This window comes from Somniosus microcephalus, chromosome 18 (assembly GCF_052327205.1).
Source record: "Somniosus microcephalus isolate GS21.2 chromosome 18, FLI_Smic_1.0, whole genome shotgun sequence".
Lineage (NCBI taxonomy): Eukaryota > Metazoa > Chordata > Chondrichthyes > Squaliformes > Somniosidae > Somniosus > Somniosus microcephalus.
Window position 1 is genome coordinate 22,636,909 of NC_141004.1, and position 18,581 is coordinate 22,655,489.

Below are 18,581 nucleotides of genomic sequence, written 5' to 3' on the forward strand. Positions count from 1 at the left end.
ACTGTGGGAGTACCTTCACCGCACAGGACTGCAGCGGTTCAAGAAGGCGGCTCACCACCACCTTCTCGAGGGCAGTGAGCCGTAGAGAAAAGATTGGCTCATTGTGGAAAATGTGTGACATCATTTTGTGTAGAAAGTGAACCAAGTAGAGTTCCATGATAAGAGCAAACGTTTTCCACTATGCTGAGCAACTGAACGGCTGAATATTGAGTCTGACCGATTTGTGTAAAGTGGCCTTTTGGTCTGGATTGCCATAGATTTCTTGCCGTAACCAACTCAAATTAAAACAAAGCTCTGTGCAAAGCTTCGCATATAATCGAACATACTGTATATAAAAAAATAATCTTGAAGGTTTATTTTCACCAGAGAATTTGTGAAAGACATGGTGCTCGCTACATTTCACCAACATATGCTTTTGTTTTCCTAAGGATAGAAGATTATACCAAAGCATCAAGAACTACGACATTGTGTCGAACTCTGTCAATGTGTGAAATGTGCCAGGTAGTTCCATAGTTAGTTAGAGTAAGACTCCCCAATTCACATTGACAGCATGTTTACGGTCAACTTACCGTTGAGTTGCTCTGCACCTTCCCTTAGCAGACAGGTAATACTGTCTCCTTGCCAATATTGCAGAGTAATAGAGACCTTCCCTGGTGCTGGGATAGAGAGCTCTGTAATAAAAGTAAGTTTAAAGCAGTCAATAACAGTGGACTCCTGTTTCTTTAAAAAAAATTGCAACCTTTTTTGTCCAATTTTTCCCCACCACACCTATCCTTAACGACTTGCTGGGGGTTTGCTTCCAGAGGTGCCAATCAACAACAACAACAACTTGTATTCATATAGCGCCTTTAACGTAGTAAAGTGCCCCAAGGCGCTTCGCAGGAGCGTTATCAAGCAAAATTTGACACCGAGCCACATATTAGGGCAGGTGACCAAAAGGTTGGTCAAAGAGGTAGGTTTTCAGGAGCGTCTTAAAGGAGCAGAGAGAGGTAGAGAGGATCCTTCCAATACCTCATACAAGTGGCTACAATTCATGTGATAGTGAATATTAGCATGCTATTTAACCATGGAGGCATCACAGTGACACCCAATCCTATCCACACCTGGTGTTCACACACACACTTTCCAGTGGAAGTCACTGAATAGTGATTAGGAGTGAGAAATCTGGGGTGACTTTGGTTAGAAATCAGCTATCCCCATAGAGACGAGGGATTGAACCTGTGACCTTTCTGGCCTGTTGTGGTCAGCTGCTCAATGTGTAAACTCAGTGAGCGGAGCTTCTAACCTTATTATTCCTATTTCCACCCTTTCCTCCTATAGCTCCCATGTTGGCTCCCTTGCTACCTTCTGTTGGGACCACCTGGGCCACAGGCTGCTCTCAACAAGCAACCGATTCTGCTGTGTGATTGTCCAGTAGGAGGGTACTTACCGTGTGGTGAGCTGAATTCTCATTCTGCGGGCACCAGATCCAGCAGCTTGACTGAAAACTGGAGAAATGTACTGCATTAAATTGGTGAGTGACTCTAAGTCATAAGCAGCCTGATATTCGCCATAATCTCCACTGCAAGTTTACATGAGAACATAGGACACAGAACTGAGGAAAGACCATTCAGATTGATTGGACCATGTTTAGGACCCATTGAAAATTGTTTTCATCTCCCACTTGTCTTGGCACCAAACCAACATCTTCTACTGCCTGTTGAACTAAGAATAACCCTGCTATTCCCACTTACACCTCCTCTAGACCCAACTTTTGTTTCTTTATTTGTTCCATTACCATCTCCTTTCACCTTGCACCATCATCCCTTTTGTCGCTTAATCTCTTCTGCCTTCCACCCTATCACAAGCCTTCCCTTTTTGTTCTCCACCCCACCCCCGCGCCCCCCCCCACCTCTGTACTTGCTTAACACCAGTTACATCTCTAACTTTTTCCAGTTCTGACGAAAGGTCATCGACCTGAAACGTTAACTCTGTTTCTCTCTCCACGGATGCTGCCTGACCTGCTGAGTATTTCCAGCATTTTCTGTAAGATCAACCCAGACCTGTTTAGAATTTTTAATTTAGTCTGCACTCACTCTCATCCTTGTTTTCAAATCCCTTCATGGCCTCCCTCGTCCCTAACTCTATAACCTTCTCCAGCCCTACAGCCCTTCAAGATCTCTGCGCTCCTCCAATTCTGGCCTCTTGCACAGCCCCGATTTTCTTTACTCCACCATCGGCGGCCGTGCCTTCAGCTGTCTAGGCCCTAAGCTCTGGAATTCCCTCCGTAAACACTTCCGCCTTAGTCTCTTCCTCTCTCTTCTCCTTTAAGACGCTCCCTAAAACCTCCCTCTTTGACCAAGCTTTTGTCACCTGTCCGAATGTCTCCTTAAGTGGTTCGGTGTCAAATTTAGTTTGATAATCGCTCATGGGAAGCACTTTGGGGCGTTTACCACCTTAAAGGCACTATATAAATACAAGTTGTTGTTGTAGTTACAGAATACCTGTTAATTCCTAACCCGTTTCATTAGGATTCATGAGCTTAGGTAGAATATGAATTTAATTCATAATGCAGTACAGACTCAGCCACTGGGCTGGATAGTATTTTTTTCTGTTCTTGATATGAAGGCAGAGTATGAAACACCAAAGAATGGGATACACACAGCAGAAAAGAGCATGCTGGCACACACATAACTCCCACACAAACGAGAGACCTCTACCACTGGAACAGTTGCTTGACCAATTTAGACAAATAAAATACCAGCTCCTCCATCACAGCTGCTCTTTTGCAAAACTGACTGACGTAAGAAAACTACTAGGCACTTGGTCTAAGCGTTAAACAAAGCTTTAATCAACTGTTTTACAACATGGAGGTCTAGTTGTGTCCTTCACTAGTTCCTGTTAAGAATGTCCTGCGCAAGCTGGGCCCGTGCCCGAGTATTTATACTCTCCCTGGACAGCGCCACCCGCAGGCCGCTCAGTTGATTCATGTCACTGACCATCCCTCAACCAACACAAATTGTCCTAATCAAAGCTAGCATCTCCTCTGCTCTGCCTAGCCTGGTAACTTAAACTTGGTTATAGCACCAAAGCACTGTACCTTCAGGGGACAAGGCTGATGTTTGCATGAACAATAGTGCACAAAAACACATCTGAACTGTGCTAGACGTGTGCCTTCAGGCTTCATGTGTTTTGAACTAAACATTTGTCAAACGGCAAAACAGTAATCGCTTATAATATTTTTTTTTAAATTATGTTTATTTTAAATTTTCAACTCCTCCCGAGCCACATGCCCTGGAATCCAGCAAAGTGGAAGGACAGGTGATCACAGTCAAAGCTGCAGAAATAAAAACAGAAAATGCTGGAAATACTCAGCAGGTCAGGCAGCATCTGTGGAGAGAGAAACAGAGTCAACGTTTCAGGTCGATGGCCCTTCGTCAGAACTGGAAAAAGTTGGAGATGGAACAGGTTTTTAAGCAAGTGTAAGGGGCAGGGAAAGGGGGAGGGGAGGAAAGAACAAAAGGGAAGGTCTGTGATAGTGTGGAAGGCAGGAGAGATTAAGAGACAAAAGGGATGATGGTGCAAGGCAAAAGGAGATGGTAATGGGACAAGTTAAGAAATAAAAGATGGCTCTAGATGAAGTGTAAATGGCGATGGCAGAATGATCGACAGCTGCCATATGAGAGAGAAAAAAAATGGAAAAAATGAAATGCTGCACTCTGATTCGTCGGACATGAGGTAGGATTCTTGCTAATTTGACACATTACACTCAATGTGACATGACCTATCTGAGATGAGCTGCTCTCCAGTGGATGAAGACTAGAGTGTGGACCACAGGTCTTGGAAACTCGAGTTGAGATACTGCAACTGAAAGCCGAGTCAAATAAATATTGTTTACATTGGACTTTTAACCTAAACCAGGGTTCAATATGAAAGTTGTTCTGTTTTTCAGTTGTTGGTCTACCAATTAAAGTCCCACTGATGCCACCTGCTGTCAACACTTCTTCATCAGCTAGGAGATCCACACCATGGACTTCCCAGTAGCCATCATCAGTGCTGCTCTGAGATTGGCTTACATGTGGCACACCCCTGTGCCTGTCACCTCTTTTGTTCCTTCAAAAATGGATTGCACCACTAACACAAGATGCTCACTCCAAAACCCTTCCCAGGAGTTACTGGATCCCAATCACTGAAGGAAAACTGTTTTGAATATCAGTCAATACTAGACTTGGAAGATGATTGCTCTCAATCAGAGCCCAGCACTCTACTACGATAGCAAAATACTGCAGATGCTGGAAATCCGAAATAACAATCTAGACTTAATAACAATCTAATCTAGAGCCGTCTTTTGTCTCCACTAGTCCTATCACCATCTTGTCTCATTTTGAATACCTCTTAATGTCTCTTCACTTCTCTTTTGTTCTCTCCCAGCCCCCAAGCTGACCTTTTAATTTGTTTAATTTCCTGTGCTTTTTCAGTCTTGACAAAGGGTTTCGACCTGAAACGTTGACTCTATTTCTCTCTCCACGGATGTTGCCTGGCCTACTGAGTTTTTCCAGCATTTTCTGTTGTAATTTCCCAGCACTCTACTGTTAGGGACAAATATGTCGCAGGATCATTGGTGCCCTGGCTACAAGTTGTAAGTGAATTAAACTTGTTTCATAATACTGTGGAAAAGTATTCGAGATTGCAAAGACCTAATGGAGTATGGGCTCCATCTGCTGGCCAGCTTAGTGCCTAAGATCATAGTGCACTCCAAGGTGAACGCCAACCAGGGTCATGATATATAACTTATAATAGTGGAGTGAGCTGCATCGGCCCCCCCTTAAATTGCAGCGGTATTTTACTTACAATTATCTGCTGGGACACAAAGATAGAATGAAGAAAGCAGTAAGAAACGGAACAAAACATAAGTACATAAGAAAGTCAAAGATATAACTTGGACCCTTCTGCTCGTTGCTGACTCAGGCTAGGATCCATCTCCATTTTCAACTCGCCAAATGTCTTTCATTCTTACAAGCTATATTATTCCAGTTTATCAAGCCTTCAAATAAAGAGGTTTTTTTAAAAATATAAGATGCATTTTACTTAAATTTATGACCTGTTGGCTTGACTTCTCTTGACTTTCTCTGCCTCAAGTTAAGAGGGCCAAAGGGTAAGAAGGAATAAAGAAAACAAACAATAGCTAAGTTTCTCAAAGGATTTTTCTGTCTACGTTTTCTAAGGATTACATTTAGTGATGTGAACATTTTACACACAAGGGGGCCTGAACAGCTGTGGCTCCTCCAGTGTACTCTTGCAGAGGGGCTGGAAGTGAGATGGGGACACGGATACACTGACTCCCAGCCTTCCCCACCAGTTTCCGCATGCCATACTGGGAAGGGATTCGCAGACCAGGAATGTTCTCTTCTCCGGCCTGGTGTAGGATCAGTGAGCTGGTACACCGAGTCAGAGCAGGCATATGACTCTGAGTCAGAAGGTTGTGGGTTCATAGTCCCATCCCAGGGACTTGAGCACAAAAATCTAAGCTGATGCTCCAGTGCAGTGCTGAGGGAGTGCTGCACTGTCGGAGGTGCTGTCTTTCGGATGAGACGTTAAACCGAGGCCCCGTCTGCTCTCTCAGGTGGACGTAAAAGATCCCATGGCACTATTTCGAAGAAGAGCAGGGGAGTTATCCCCGGTGTCTTGGCCAATATTTGTCCCTTAACCAACATAACAAAAACAGGTTATCTGGTCATTGTCACATTGCTGTTTGTGGGAGCTTGCTGTGCGCAAATTGGCTGCCGTGTTTCCCACATTACAACAGTGACTCCACTTCAAAAGTACTTCATTGACTGTAAAGCGCTTTGAGACGTCCGGTGGTCGTGAAAGGCGCTATATAAATGCAAGTCTTTCTTTCTTTCCTTCTTTCATATTCACCCGGCATCTTGTAGAAGTGGGACATACCTGGAGGTCCAGGCCTGTGTTGTGACCTGCACCTCCCTGCATTAAAAAAAAATGGTGATTATTTTCCAGCCCCCTTTATGAAGGGGACTGTTGGTCATATTCCCACCTTTTTTCCAAGGAGCAGGTATACTCTGCTACATTTTGCAGCCTTTGCCCTCTGTCAGGTGCCTGAGCTGCACCCCAACTGGCGAGGGCACCCACCTGGCTTATTTAAGTTAGGTAACCTCCCCTTGTGTTGCATAATTTGATGAGGTCAACACTGGAGTCACCGGTGTGCATATCCTGGCACGTACCCTGGCATTGGGGGTTTTCGGGTCCAAGATTTAGATTGGGCTAAAACCAGAACTTCCCTAGAAGTAGAAACACATGGAGATAACAAACTTATTTAAGCTTTGGCTTTGCAGCTTAATGCCACCTTAAACATTCACTCCCTCCACCACCGGCACACCGTGGCTGCAGTGTGTACCATCTACAAGATGCACTGCAGCAACTCGCCAAGGCTTCTTCGGCAGCACCTCCCAAGCCCGCGACCTCTACCACCTAGAAGGACGAGGGCAGCAGGCGCATGGGAACACCACCACCTCCAAGTTCCCCTCCAAGTCACACACCAACCTGACTTGGAAGTGTATTGCCGATCCTTCATCGTCGTTGGGTCAAAATCCTGGAACTCCTTACCTAACAGCACTGTGGGAGTACCTTCACCACACGGACTGCAGCGGTTCAAGAAGGCAGATCACCACCACCTTCTCAAGGGCAACTAGGGATGGGCAATAAATGCTGGCCTTGCCAGCGACACCCAGATCCCATAAACGAATAAAAAAAGTTTCAGTGTTCCAAATCTTGGACAGCTCGCAGAATATATGCGTCTCAAAGGCAGTGCCTCTGTTTGAGACAACAACAACAACTTGCATTTATACAGCGTCTTTAACAACAACAACAACTTGTATTTATATAGCACCTTTAACGTAGTAAAACGTCCCAAGGCGCTGCACAGGAGTATTTTAAGGCAACAAATTTGACACCGAGCCACATAAGGGTAAATTAGGGCAGGTGACAAAAAGCTTGGTCAAAGAGCTAGGTTTTAAGGAGCGTCTTAAAGGAGGAAAGAGAGGTCGCAAGGCAGAGAGGTTTAGGCAGGGAATTCCAGAGCTTAGCGCCTAGGCAACAGAAGGCACAGCCACCAAAGGTTAAGCGATTATAATCAGGGATGCTCAAGAGGGCAGAATTAGAGGAGTTGTGGGGCTGAAGGAGATTACAGAGATAGGAAGGGGTGAGGCCATGGAGGGATTTAAGAACATAAGAACATAAGAAATAGGAGCAGGAGTCGGCCATTTGGCCCTTCGAGCCTGCTCTGCCATTCAATAAGATCATGGCTGATCTTCTCTACCTCATCTCCACTTTCCTGCACTATCCCCATAGCCCTTGATTCCCTTAATATTCAAAAATCTATCGATCTCTGTCTTGAATATACTCAACGACTGAGCCTCCACAGCCCTCTGGGGTAGAGAATTCCAAAGATTCACCTTAGCGTAGTAAATCGTCCCAAGGCATTTCACAGGAGTGTTATCAAACAAAAATTGACACCGAGCCACATCAACAGATATTAGGACTGGTGACCAAAAGCTTGGTCAAAGAGGCAGGTTTTAAGGAGCGTCTTAAAGCGCGAAAACAAAGTAAAGAATATATTGAAATTGTGTACAATACCGTTGAGCGTTATTGGAAAGTCTTAAAAAAAACTTTCGTGGATCAATCCCTGTTCTCGGGAAGGTCTCAAAGGAAACCTCTGGAACTATTATGTTTTAAGACATGGCAAAAATACAGCTGAATAATATGTCTATCGTGTCGACACTCCTAATATATATGTGTACAAGGAGAGTGGGAGAATTTCCTTCACAGAATCACAGAATCACAGAAACCCCACAGTGCAGATAGAGGCCATTTCGGCCCATCGAGCCTGCACTGACACATATCCCACCCGATCCCTGTAAATCTGCATTTCTTTCCAGTTCAAATCAAACCAACTTTTATTGTCATTGTTAGTGCACATTTGCAGCGGCAAATTTGCAGCGACAGAGAGTAAAATTAAGTACATAAATGTCTTCCCATCTCACAGCGACTCAGGTAAACTGCCACAGCAAAAGCTGGCTAATAATCTTATCGTCGCTCATGTGGCACCAGAAAAAGAAATGGAGCAATCTTACAGCAAGTCAGTCCATCTGCTGACCCGCCCTGCCTGATCCCCAATAATAACTCGACCATCAGTTCACAAAATGTCAGAAGCCTGGTTAGCTCCCTCTTACCAGCGCATCCAAGTGAAAAATTATTAGACTGCTGCAACAACCCTCCTCCAAGTTAGGTCTAGTGGAAAAGTAATGTTTCATATCTCAATAGGTTCTTTTGTATAAAGATTTGTATAAATAAATATCTTCTGAACTTTTAATATGAGTAAACGTACTTTATGATTTCAATAACCTTTTCAGTATTGGTAGAGATTTGGGATGGATTTAGAAACATAGAAGATAGGAGCAGGAGTAGGCCATTCGGCCCCTCGAGCCTGCTCCGCCACTCAATGCGATCATGGCTGATCATCCAAATTCAGTACCCTGTTCCTGCTTTCTCCCCATATCCCTTGATCCCCTTAGCCTTAAGAAATATATCTAACTCCTTCTTGAATATATTTAATGAAGTGGCCTCAACTGCCTTCTGTGGTAGAGAATTCCACAGGTTCACCACTCTCTGGGTGAAGAAATTCCTCCTCATCTCAGTCCTAAATGGCTTACCCCTAATGGTTCTGGACTCCCCCGCCATCGGGAACAGCCTTCCTGCATCTAGTCTGTCTAGTCCTGTTAGAATTTTATAAGTTTCAATGAGATCCCCTCATTCTTCTAAACTCTAGCGAATATAAGCCTAATCGACCCAATCTCTCTTCATACGTCATTCCTGCCATCCCAGGTTTAGGTTTGGTCCGGTTTAGAAGGTTGATTTGCTGTTTGAGCTTGTATTTAGCTTTGGAGGGTCTGACATGTGAAGCCAAAATCAGGATTTTTAAGGGCACAATGTACAAGTCACAATGGTAGCACTTCTTACCCATGCTGCTTAGCACAGGTAAAACTACTCTATGAGCAGCTTATGTAGTAGGATTAAGACAGATGCTCAACACCTGAAGGCCACCTTCCCTCCCAAGACTAAAGGAGACCAGATGGATGCAGCTCCACCATAAAGGTGTCAATTCCATCACTAGACCATAAGGGACTGGACAGACATGTCATCACCAACAGCCATATACTAAGCTACAGTTGACCCAATTTGTGCATATGTGGCATGAGGCATGAACCCTCAGCTAAAAAAAAATGGTTATTTTCTATATTAAATTTTTGATTTGGATTTTTTGTTGCTAGAGCGTAAGATAAGAACATAAGAAATAGGAGCAGGAGTCGGCCATTCGGCCCCTCGAGCCTGCTCCGCCATTCAATAAGATCATGGCTGAACTTCTACATCAACTCCACTTTCCCGCCTGATCCCCATATCCCTTGATTCCCCTAGTGCCCAAGAATCTATCGATCTCTGTCTTGAATATACTCAACAACTGAGCCTCCACCGCCCTCTGGGGTAGAGAATTCCAAAGATTCACCACCCTCTGAGTGAAGAAATTTCTCCTCATCTCAGTCCTAAATGGCCGACCCCTTATCCTGAGGCTGTGACCCCTAGTTCTAGACTCTCCAGCCAGGGGAAACAACCTCTCAGCATCTACCCTGTAAAGCCCTCTAAGAATGTTATATCTTTCAATGAGATCACCTCTTATTCTTCTAAACTCCAGAGAATATTCTAAACCATTCTGCTCAATCTCTCCTCGTAAGACAGCCCTCTCATCCCAGTAATCAATCTAGTGAACCTTCGTTGCACCTCCTCCAAGGCAAATATATCCTTCCTTAGGTAAGTAGACTGTACGTAGTACTCCAGGTGTGGTCTCACCAAAGCCCTATATAATTGCAGCAAAACTTCCTTACTCTTATACTCCAACCCACTTGCAATAAAGGCCAACATACCATTTGCAGTATGTGAGGGTTAAAACAGGTCATACGGGGTTAAGATCAGTCTTTCTGCAAGATGAAGGCAACTTACATCGCAATCTGGCGTGCAAAAATGTGACACTTTAGATGCACGTTCCTAAGAAGCACATCCTGACACTTTGAGTCTTGTGTGGCGTTCTATTCAATTGGCTAAGTTTGACACTTTGGTGACAGTCAGGTTCGGAGATAGCGCCACACATTATTGGAAGTGGCAATTGCATTGGGTGGGCAAACACTCCAAGTAATTGATCACCCGTGAATGGCTGTTGATCTAATGAAAGACACAGTTGTCTATTGCCTTTTCTTTCAGCATATCTTCAAAGGATGTTAAATGATGAATCTGGGCTGTCCTTATGCCAGTAAGCATTCAGTTTCGATTTCCAGGACACAGCTCTGTGTTTGAGGTTGAGCTGGCCCGTGGGCAGCCAGACCAGTTTGAACCTGTGGCATATTACGGAGCATAAGAAGTGAGCATCTGTTTCAAAATCTATGTATGGAGAGAAAATGAATGCCATCTTTATTATTTTATGTGTAGTGTATGATTAACTGCTTTATCCTGTTCACTTACCAGTTTTATTTAAATAAACCGTGTGCTGATTTATTGCTTGAGTCTCAGTTTGATAGATTATCTATTCAGTCTGCTTTTTGAAGAGAGGAGAATCAGTTACCAAATACTGATACGTTCCAGTAGTTGGTGTGCAGAGTATCGGTTTCGTGTTACGATCCCTCAGTCTCACTATCATTTGCCTAGATACCAGGCAGAACAATGGCACACTCCAGAGATGTGGGCCTCAATATTAATCTCCCCCGCCCTGACAAGCAGGAGAGCGTCGAGGGGGTTAAAAATGAAAGAAAGGGGAACACGTCCCCAACCCGTTGCATACGCGCCCGCCGCCATTTTCACAACCTTCAGCCTCCCCTCTGCGCGATTGCAGACCTCCACCCCTCCCCCACCCCAAGCACCGATGTCCACTCCATGCCGCGATCGCGGCCGACCTCCTTCCCCTAGCACCAAGGTCCGGCCTTCCCTCCTCCCGTGATGGCTTCTCTGTACCCCGCCGCAAGCCCCAACCTCTGGCCTTCCCCCCCTCCCGATTGCCGGGGACCGTCCCCAAGGGTCCCCGGCTGCAGCCTCCTGCGGCTTGTTCTTCTGCCCAGCAGCCGGCCAAGCCTGTCAATTCAGCCAGGGCCTCCACGCCTTCGGCCTCGACGTGCTCCCCGGCCGTTTTTGCCCCCTCCGCACCTTCCCGCCTCCCCGTATATATCAGGCCCTTGACGTCCTCTTATAGGAGTCGGCAATGATGCTGAATCCCAATCTTGTAAAACCCAAACCAGCATCAAGAGATTGAATGTCCCCTTCCTATGAAACCAGGCAATGGACAGATGTATGACCATTGTAAATCCATATCCACTCCTACTAGGAATAAGACATTTTATGTAGATTTAAAAGGGATAGGAATCAGCACTCCTCCCCACATGCCCCACCAACTACACCCCTCCCCGCAAACTAGATCAACAGGAATTGAGTGCCCCAACTCCCCAAACAGCAGATAAAACATTTTTCTAAAAATAATCCTTAACACAGATTATCTGGTCATTATCACATTGCTGTTTGTGGGAGCTTGCTGTGTGCATATTGACTGCCGCGTTTCCCACATTACAACAGTGACTACACTTCAAAAAAGAACTCCATTGGCTGTAAAGCGCTTAGGGACGTCCTGAAGTCGTGAAAGGCGCTATAGAAATGCACGTCTTTCTTTTCTTTATTTATAAAAATTGCATGAGTCATTTTGAAAAGTCATCACCTTGGCTGCTAGATTATAGAAGATAGGAGCAGGAGTAGGCCATTCGGCCCCTCGAGCCTGCTCCGCCATTCAATGAGATCATGCCTGATCATCCAAATTCAGTACCCTGTCCCTGCCTCCTCCCCATATCCCTTGATCCCTTTAGCCTTAAGTAATATATCTAACTCCTTCTTGAATATATTTAATGAATTGGCCTCAACTGCCTTTTGTGGTAGAGAATTCCACAGGTTCAACACTCTCTGGGTGAAGAAATTCCTCCTCATCTCAGTCCTAAATGGCTTACCCCTTATCTTTAGATCCTTATATCCTTATATTTCAGTGACAGATGCTGGTTGCTCAATGCCTCTCACATTCCCTCCCCCCCTGCCCATTGATGAAGATGTCGGCATCCAAGCAGAGAAACATGTTGTGCTTCCTTGCATGGGTGAACCATTTATTTAAAGTCAACCCAAACCCCAAGTGCCTGCATATCCAGATTCAGCAATTTAAACCAAAAGGACTGATTCACGTTACCACGGGTTCAGAACATCATAGAAATTATTCATTTTTATGCACTCATGTTTGTAAGATCTAATTTGAAATTGAACTCACTAGCACTAAATGGTGATTAAAAAATTAAATCGTGGCGAAATCTAGCAGTCTACATTAATTCATAAATTATTCTAACGAGGACAGCATTCAATGAGGCGCAAGTTTGCCTCTTGTGCAGTGAATCCATCAGTTTATATTCTAGCAGTCAGTCACTCACTCACTCACCAACCCACTCACTCACTCACTCACTCTCACTCACCAACCCCCTCACGCACCAACCCACTCACTCACTCTCTCCCACTCACTCACTCTCACTCACCCACTCACTCACTCACACACTCACTCGCTCACTCACTCACCAACCCACTCACTCACTCACTCTCACTCACCAACCCCCTCACGCACCAACCCACTCACTCACTCTCTCCCACTCACTCACTCTCACTCACCCACTCACTCACTCACTCACTCCTCACTCACTCACCCATGCGCTCACTCACTCACTCACACACCCACTCGCTCACTCACACACTCGCTCACTCATTCATCTACCCACCCACCCACACACTCCATCATTCACTCTCACTCGCTCACTCACTCACCCACTCGCTCACTCACTCACTCCTCACTCACTCACCCATGCGCTCACTCACTCACTCACATACCCACTCGCTCACTCACACACTTGCTCACTCACTCACCTACCCACCCACCCACACACTCCATCATTCACTCACCCACTCACTCACTCACCCACTCACTCACCCACTCACCCACTCACTCACCCACTCACTCACTCACTCGCCCACTCGCTCACTCACTCGCTCACTCACCCACTCACCCACTGACTCGCTCACTCACTCGCTCACTCACTCGTTCACTCACACGCTCACTCACTCACTCACTCACTCCATCACTCGCTCACTCACTCCATCATGCACTCACTCACTCACTCATTCACTCATTCACATGCTCGCTCACTCACTCACTCGTTCACTCACTCACTCACCAACCCACTCACTCACTCGCTCACTCACTCCATCACTCACTCACTCACCCACTCACTCGCTCATTCACTCCATCACACACCCTCTCACCCATATCTTATCTTCTCCAATCGCTTTCCAGTCAGTTCATTGCTGTGTTCACAGAGCAGCTTGTTAACCAGTAACATGGGGTAATTAGGTAGTTTTGCCTCAAGGCAGTAACCCACCTCCTCACTCCCAGAACTGAAATAATGGGGTATGTGTTGCGCCTGTTTTTCGGACATGGGATGGCCTGCACCCAATCTGCTAAATTCTTGAGGCCAATATTTTAGGTGTCCCGGGCTGGCACCTAAAATTGATGTTAGGCCCCTTGAAGATGTTAAAATTAGTATCGATGAGAAGGGCAGGCATCGGGCCTTCCCCTTTCAGGATTCTTCAGTGGCTACTGCATCCGTCAGCAAAAAGGTAAGTGTCTTTTTTTTTTAAACATCTTTTGTGGAGCCATGAGGAGCAAGAGCACCTCCCCCCGACTCCCCCCTCCTGGGTGATCACCTCCTCCCCTTCTCCTGTTGCCCGCTCCTACCCTTCCCCCACTCAGAAATTACCTGAGGACAGCGCCGGCAGCTCCCCCGGAATATGTAGATGAGGCCCGAGACCCAATTTGCTGAGAGTGGCTCGAGGTGACGTACATAAGAACATAAGAAATAGGAGCAGGAGTAGGCCATTCGGCCCTTCGAGCCTGCTCCGCCATTCAATGAGATCATGGCTGATCTTCTGCCTCAACTCCATTCACCGGCCCTATCGCCATATCCCTTGATGCCTTTACTAGTCAGAAATCTATCGACTTCTGTTTTGAATAGACCCAATGACTGAGCCTCCACAGCCCTCTGGGGTAGAGAATTCCAAAGATTCACCACCCTCTGTGTGTAGAAATTTCTTCTCATCTCAGTCCTGAATGGCCTACCCTTTATCCTGAGGCTGTGGCCCCTGGTTCTAGACTCCCCAGCCAAGGAAAACATTCTCCCAGCATCCACCCTATCAAGCCCTGTAATAATTTTGTATGCTTCAATGAGATCCCCTCTCATTCTTCTGAATTCAAGAGAATACAGGCCTAGTTTACCCAATCTCTTCTCATACGACAGTGCCGCCATCACAGGAATCAATCACGTGAACCTTCATTTCACTTCCTCTATGTACACTAAAGCTTCTTTCCTACCTGTGAGAAGTTGTCAAATTCCTAGTTGGTGTCTCCATAATTACATGGCCAAGAGCAGGAGCTTGTTGTGTCATGAATTGCAGGCACCCCTTGGAATCAGTTGCTTTCCTACTTTCCTTCCCACTCCCATCTCTCGTCACCTCTGTTACAGACTTTTCTTTAGGTCCATTTTATATCCCTGCAATGCTGACGAACCTTTCTGATCAGTGATAGCAACTTTCTTAACTATGACCACACCTGATAAAGTTCAAATCGTTGAGTTAATGGCCTTAGTGAAGTATATTTCATGGCATTTTGAATGGCTGTGGGAGGGCAACATGAACTATTTGACTCGGCACTGAAAGAGAGTGGGGCAAATTGAATGGAAAGTGTCTGAGCAGAACAGAACAAGCGCTGGTAACAACAAATAAGACAAAATGGGTGGATCAAATGGAGCAGAAAGGGACTGGGTGAAGACACAGAGGTGAGAATCAATGTTTTCTACAATAAAAATGATTTACCAGATAGTCCTCCAAAAGCTGCATTTACCAGTATTTAGTGAGGCTTATCGCAGAAGTGCAGTTATGCAAAAAGCACAAATTCAAACCGAACTCCAGGTACAATTCACAATGCCCGCTAAAGCCATTCACGGTTTATGTACAAGCAGGAGCCAATTCATTTTGGGTCATTCCAAAGTGTTAAATCTCAAAGATAAAAAGCAAGAGAGTAAAGCTTGGCCACTGAGGCTAAACCAAACTGTTTGCACCCTATTTGACCCTGAGATGAGCTTCTGTCCCCACATCCTCTCCATCACAAAGACCACCTCCGCCCCTGCCCCAGCTCATTTGCTGCTGAAACTCTCATCCATGTCTATGTTATCTCTTAGACTCGACTATTCCAATACTTTCCGGGCTGGCCTCCCACCTTGCACTCTCTGTAAACTTAAGCTCATCCTAAACTCTGCTGCCCATATGCTAACTCGCACCAAGTCCCAGTTACCCATCACCGCTATGCTCGTTAACCGACTTTGACTCCCATTCCGGCAACGCCTCGATTTAAAAATTCTCATCCTTGTTTTCAAATCCTTCCATGGCCTCGCCCCCTCCCTATCTCTGTAACCTCCTCCAGCCCCACAACCCCCTTGAGATCTCTGCGCTGCTCCAATTCTGGCCTCTTGCGTGTCCCCGATTTTCATCGCTCCACCATTGGCGGCCGTGCTGATCAGCTGCCAAGGCTCTAAGCTCTGGAATTCCCTCCCTAAACCTCTCCGCCTCTCCACCTCTCTCTCCTCCTTTAAGACGCTCCATAAAACCTGCTTCTTTCACCAAGCTTTTGGCCACCTGTCCTCGTGTGGGGTGTCAAATTTGTGTTTGATAACAATCCTGTGAAGCGCCTTGGGACGTTTGACTACGTTAAAGGCGCTATATAAATGCAAGTTGTTGTTGTTTCCCAGTGTTAAGGAATGTCTATAGAACCAGCAGTGATCATTTGCTGCAAAGTTAGCCTGATACCACAAGGCTACCTGTAATTGTTGCTCTCAACCCTATTCAGAAAACCACCATTTTGAAACAATTACAGTATTCGTGGTGTTCAGTATAGTTGTGGTGACATCCACCTACATGATTTAAATGCCCTCCTATGTACAGTTGAAAGGTCATGCCTGATGCATGCATCCTGTTTTCACAGGTAAAGTCGGATGCGCTTTACAACAAACATCTGACATTGTGTGGTTTCTTTTTTTTTCTGTTGCAGTAAATGACTCAAACCTGCAAGTGACATCTCACAAGGAAGATGCGATTTGATGATCTGATAAGCAGACTTGCTGTGTTTCTAACCCTTGAAGCTGGCTGATTGCAAAGGCTCCACCCTTTCTTTAAAAGAAAATATTCTTTACGTTCCAATCTTCACTGATGCAAAGGCCCTGAATCTAGGGAAGCAAACATCAGAAGAGGGAAAACATTGCACTGGTTCTCATTCTACGTTATTGTAACAGCACGCAGAGCAAAAGAAAGAAAGAAAGACTTGCATTTATATAGCGCCTTTCACGACAATCGGACGTCTCAAAGCACTTTACAGCCAATGAAGTACTTTTGAAGTGGAGTCACTGTTGTAATGTGAGAAACGCGGCAGCCAATTTTGCGCACAGCAAGCTCCCACAAACAGCAATGTGATAATGACCAGATAATCTGTTTTTGTTATGTTGTACAGCAAGGGTTGTTTTAATTTGATAGGGACCATCGTGCACCAAAGTAAAAGTGTAACAGGTTTCTAATATCCTACACCATGGCTACAATACATTGCCAGTATAAAAGCAATGCTGACGATGGTCTGTTAAGTGCAGAGTGGGAACTGCAGCCAGCAAAGACTTCTGTTACACTGCCAGGCAACACATCACACTGTGTTGAGAGCGCTGCACGCTCTTGTAATCGCTCTCTTTTTAAAACACTGAAAAAGGCTGAGGCCGAGGAATTTGTTGAGGTCGCACCTGTTTTACACCTGTAAGCGTCCAATATGGCGCACGCACATTCCATGCCGCCTGCCATGTTGGTAAAGGCTGAAGTATAGGCATCCAAGGCTCGTGCCTGAAACAGGCATTTGGCCCTTTGCATATGCAAATAGGGGGCCTAACGCCTGTTTCGGGAGCCCCTTCCTGAAATTGGGCTGCCCTGAACGCAGTCGGCACTGTTCTGGTAGTTCTATATGTTTCCCTTAAAGCGTGCACAGAAAATTTTAGGAACAGGAAAATATCATTTGTGCCAACAAGCCTGTCCCTTATTGGTTGATTTCAACCCCAGCTTCCCCCCTCCTCTATAGCCCTTGTTTCCTTCTTTCTCCAGAAACATATCCACTTCACTCAGACCGATTTATACCATTTGCTTCAGTGATCTTCCCAGGGAACATATTCATAACTCTATTACTTGTGTGAAATAGTTCCATCTGAATATACATTCAGAGCTCAAAATTATTTTTGTAGCTACATGTAATGGAACATTTAGCATGCTCAAACCCCAGTGCTTGTGCTGTCAAGCGTGAAATAGCCCAATTCTAATAACTCTGCTATGTCATGAGTAGAGGATATATAGAAAATAATAACAGAATAAAAAAATCAAAAGCGTACACAAGGGTGAAGTACATCCCACAGCTATGGTTGTGTTTTGATGCTAATGATAGTTCTAACACACAGTAAAACAAACCCATTTTCCTTCACAGCACAATGTGGAATTATGTGTGGCCAGATATATAGTTAAAAAACTCAGTTTCATTGTTATCCTGGTGGTCCTTTATGGCATCCCACTTTTGTTAAGCAGGAGAGCCAGGGAGGACTGGCCAGAGTGTCAATGCTTAAAATGGCCACTCCACTGGCAGGGATTAGAGGGAGTATTTGTGCTGTTAGGAGTCAATATCTATATTTGACTTCGTCAAATTCTTCCTTTCCTCATGTACAGGTTCAACCCCATCATTTTCAAAAAGACCCTTCTCAACCCCGCCGTCCTCTCCAACTAATGTCCATCTCTAACCTCCCCTCCTTCTCTAAGGCCATCACTAAAGTAATATGTGCTGATCACTTACTTCCTATTCAAATCCATTCAGCTTTAGATTCCATCCCACCCACAACATTGGGACTGCACTGGTTAAAGTCACCAACAATATCCTATGTGACTGCAACCATGGTACAATATTCCTCCTTGTGCTCCTCAGCCTCTCCACGGTCTTTAACATGGTCAAGTATTGCATTCTTCAACATGGTCCACCTCTCTGGAATTGCCATCTCCTGGTTCAATGAATATCTGTCCCAATGTAGTCAACGAATCTCCTCCAATAGCCTCTCCTCCCAGCCCCATACTCTAGGCCCCTTCTTATCCTTTATCTACATTCAGAGGCTTCTCTTGTATTGAACTTTCTTATTTACTAAGAACTTACATTTCTATATTACTGGAAAAGTACCACCGTAGTCCTCAATCACAATATTATTAAAAATATAAAATGATAGGGTGAGAAATTCAGTATCGCCCCATTTGCGGCGCTAACTTTTGAAAGCTGGGAAACTTAATGCCAGGCACTAATGATT

The 18,581-nt window shown here is 45.2% G+C and overlaps 1 protein-coding gene and 1 long non-coding RNA gene across 2 annotated transcripts in view; one reads left to right on the forward strand and one right to left on the reverse strand.

Moving 5' to 3' along the window:
- Positions 1-671, reverse strand: part of ccnd3 (cyclin D3) — a 327,947-nt gene extending 327,276 nt beyond the window's left edge. The window contains exon 1 of the mRNA XM_086011207.1: positions 570-671. The gene's annotated coding sequence lies outside the window, so the exon portion shown is untranslated. The remainder of the gene's footprint in view (positions 1-569) is intronic.
- A 654-nt stretch (positions 672-1,325) lies between these two features.
- LOC147105120 (uncharacterized) lies at positions 1,326-10,596 on the forward strand. Its single transcript, XR_015081758.1, has 2 exons — positions 1,326-1,513; positions 10,306-10,596. It is a non-coding gene; the product is annotated as an uncharacterized LOC147105120 (long non-coding RNA).
- The last annotated feature ends 7,985 nt before the right edge of the window (positions 10,597-18,581 follow it).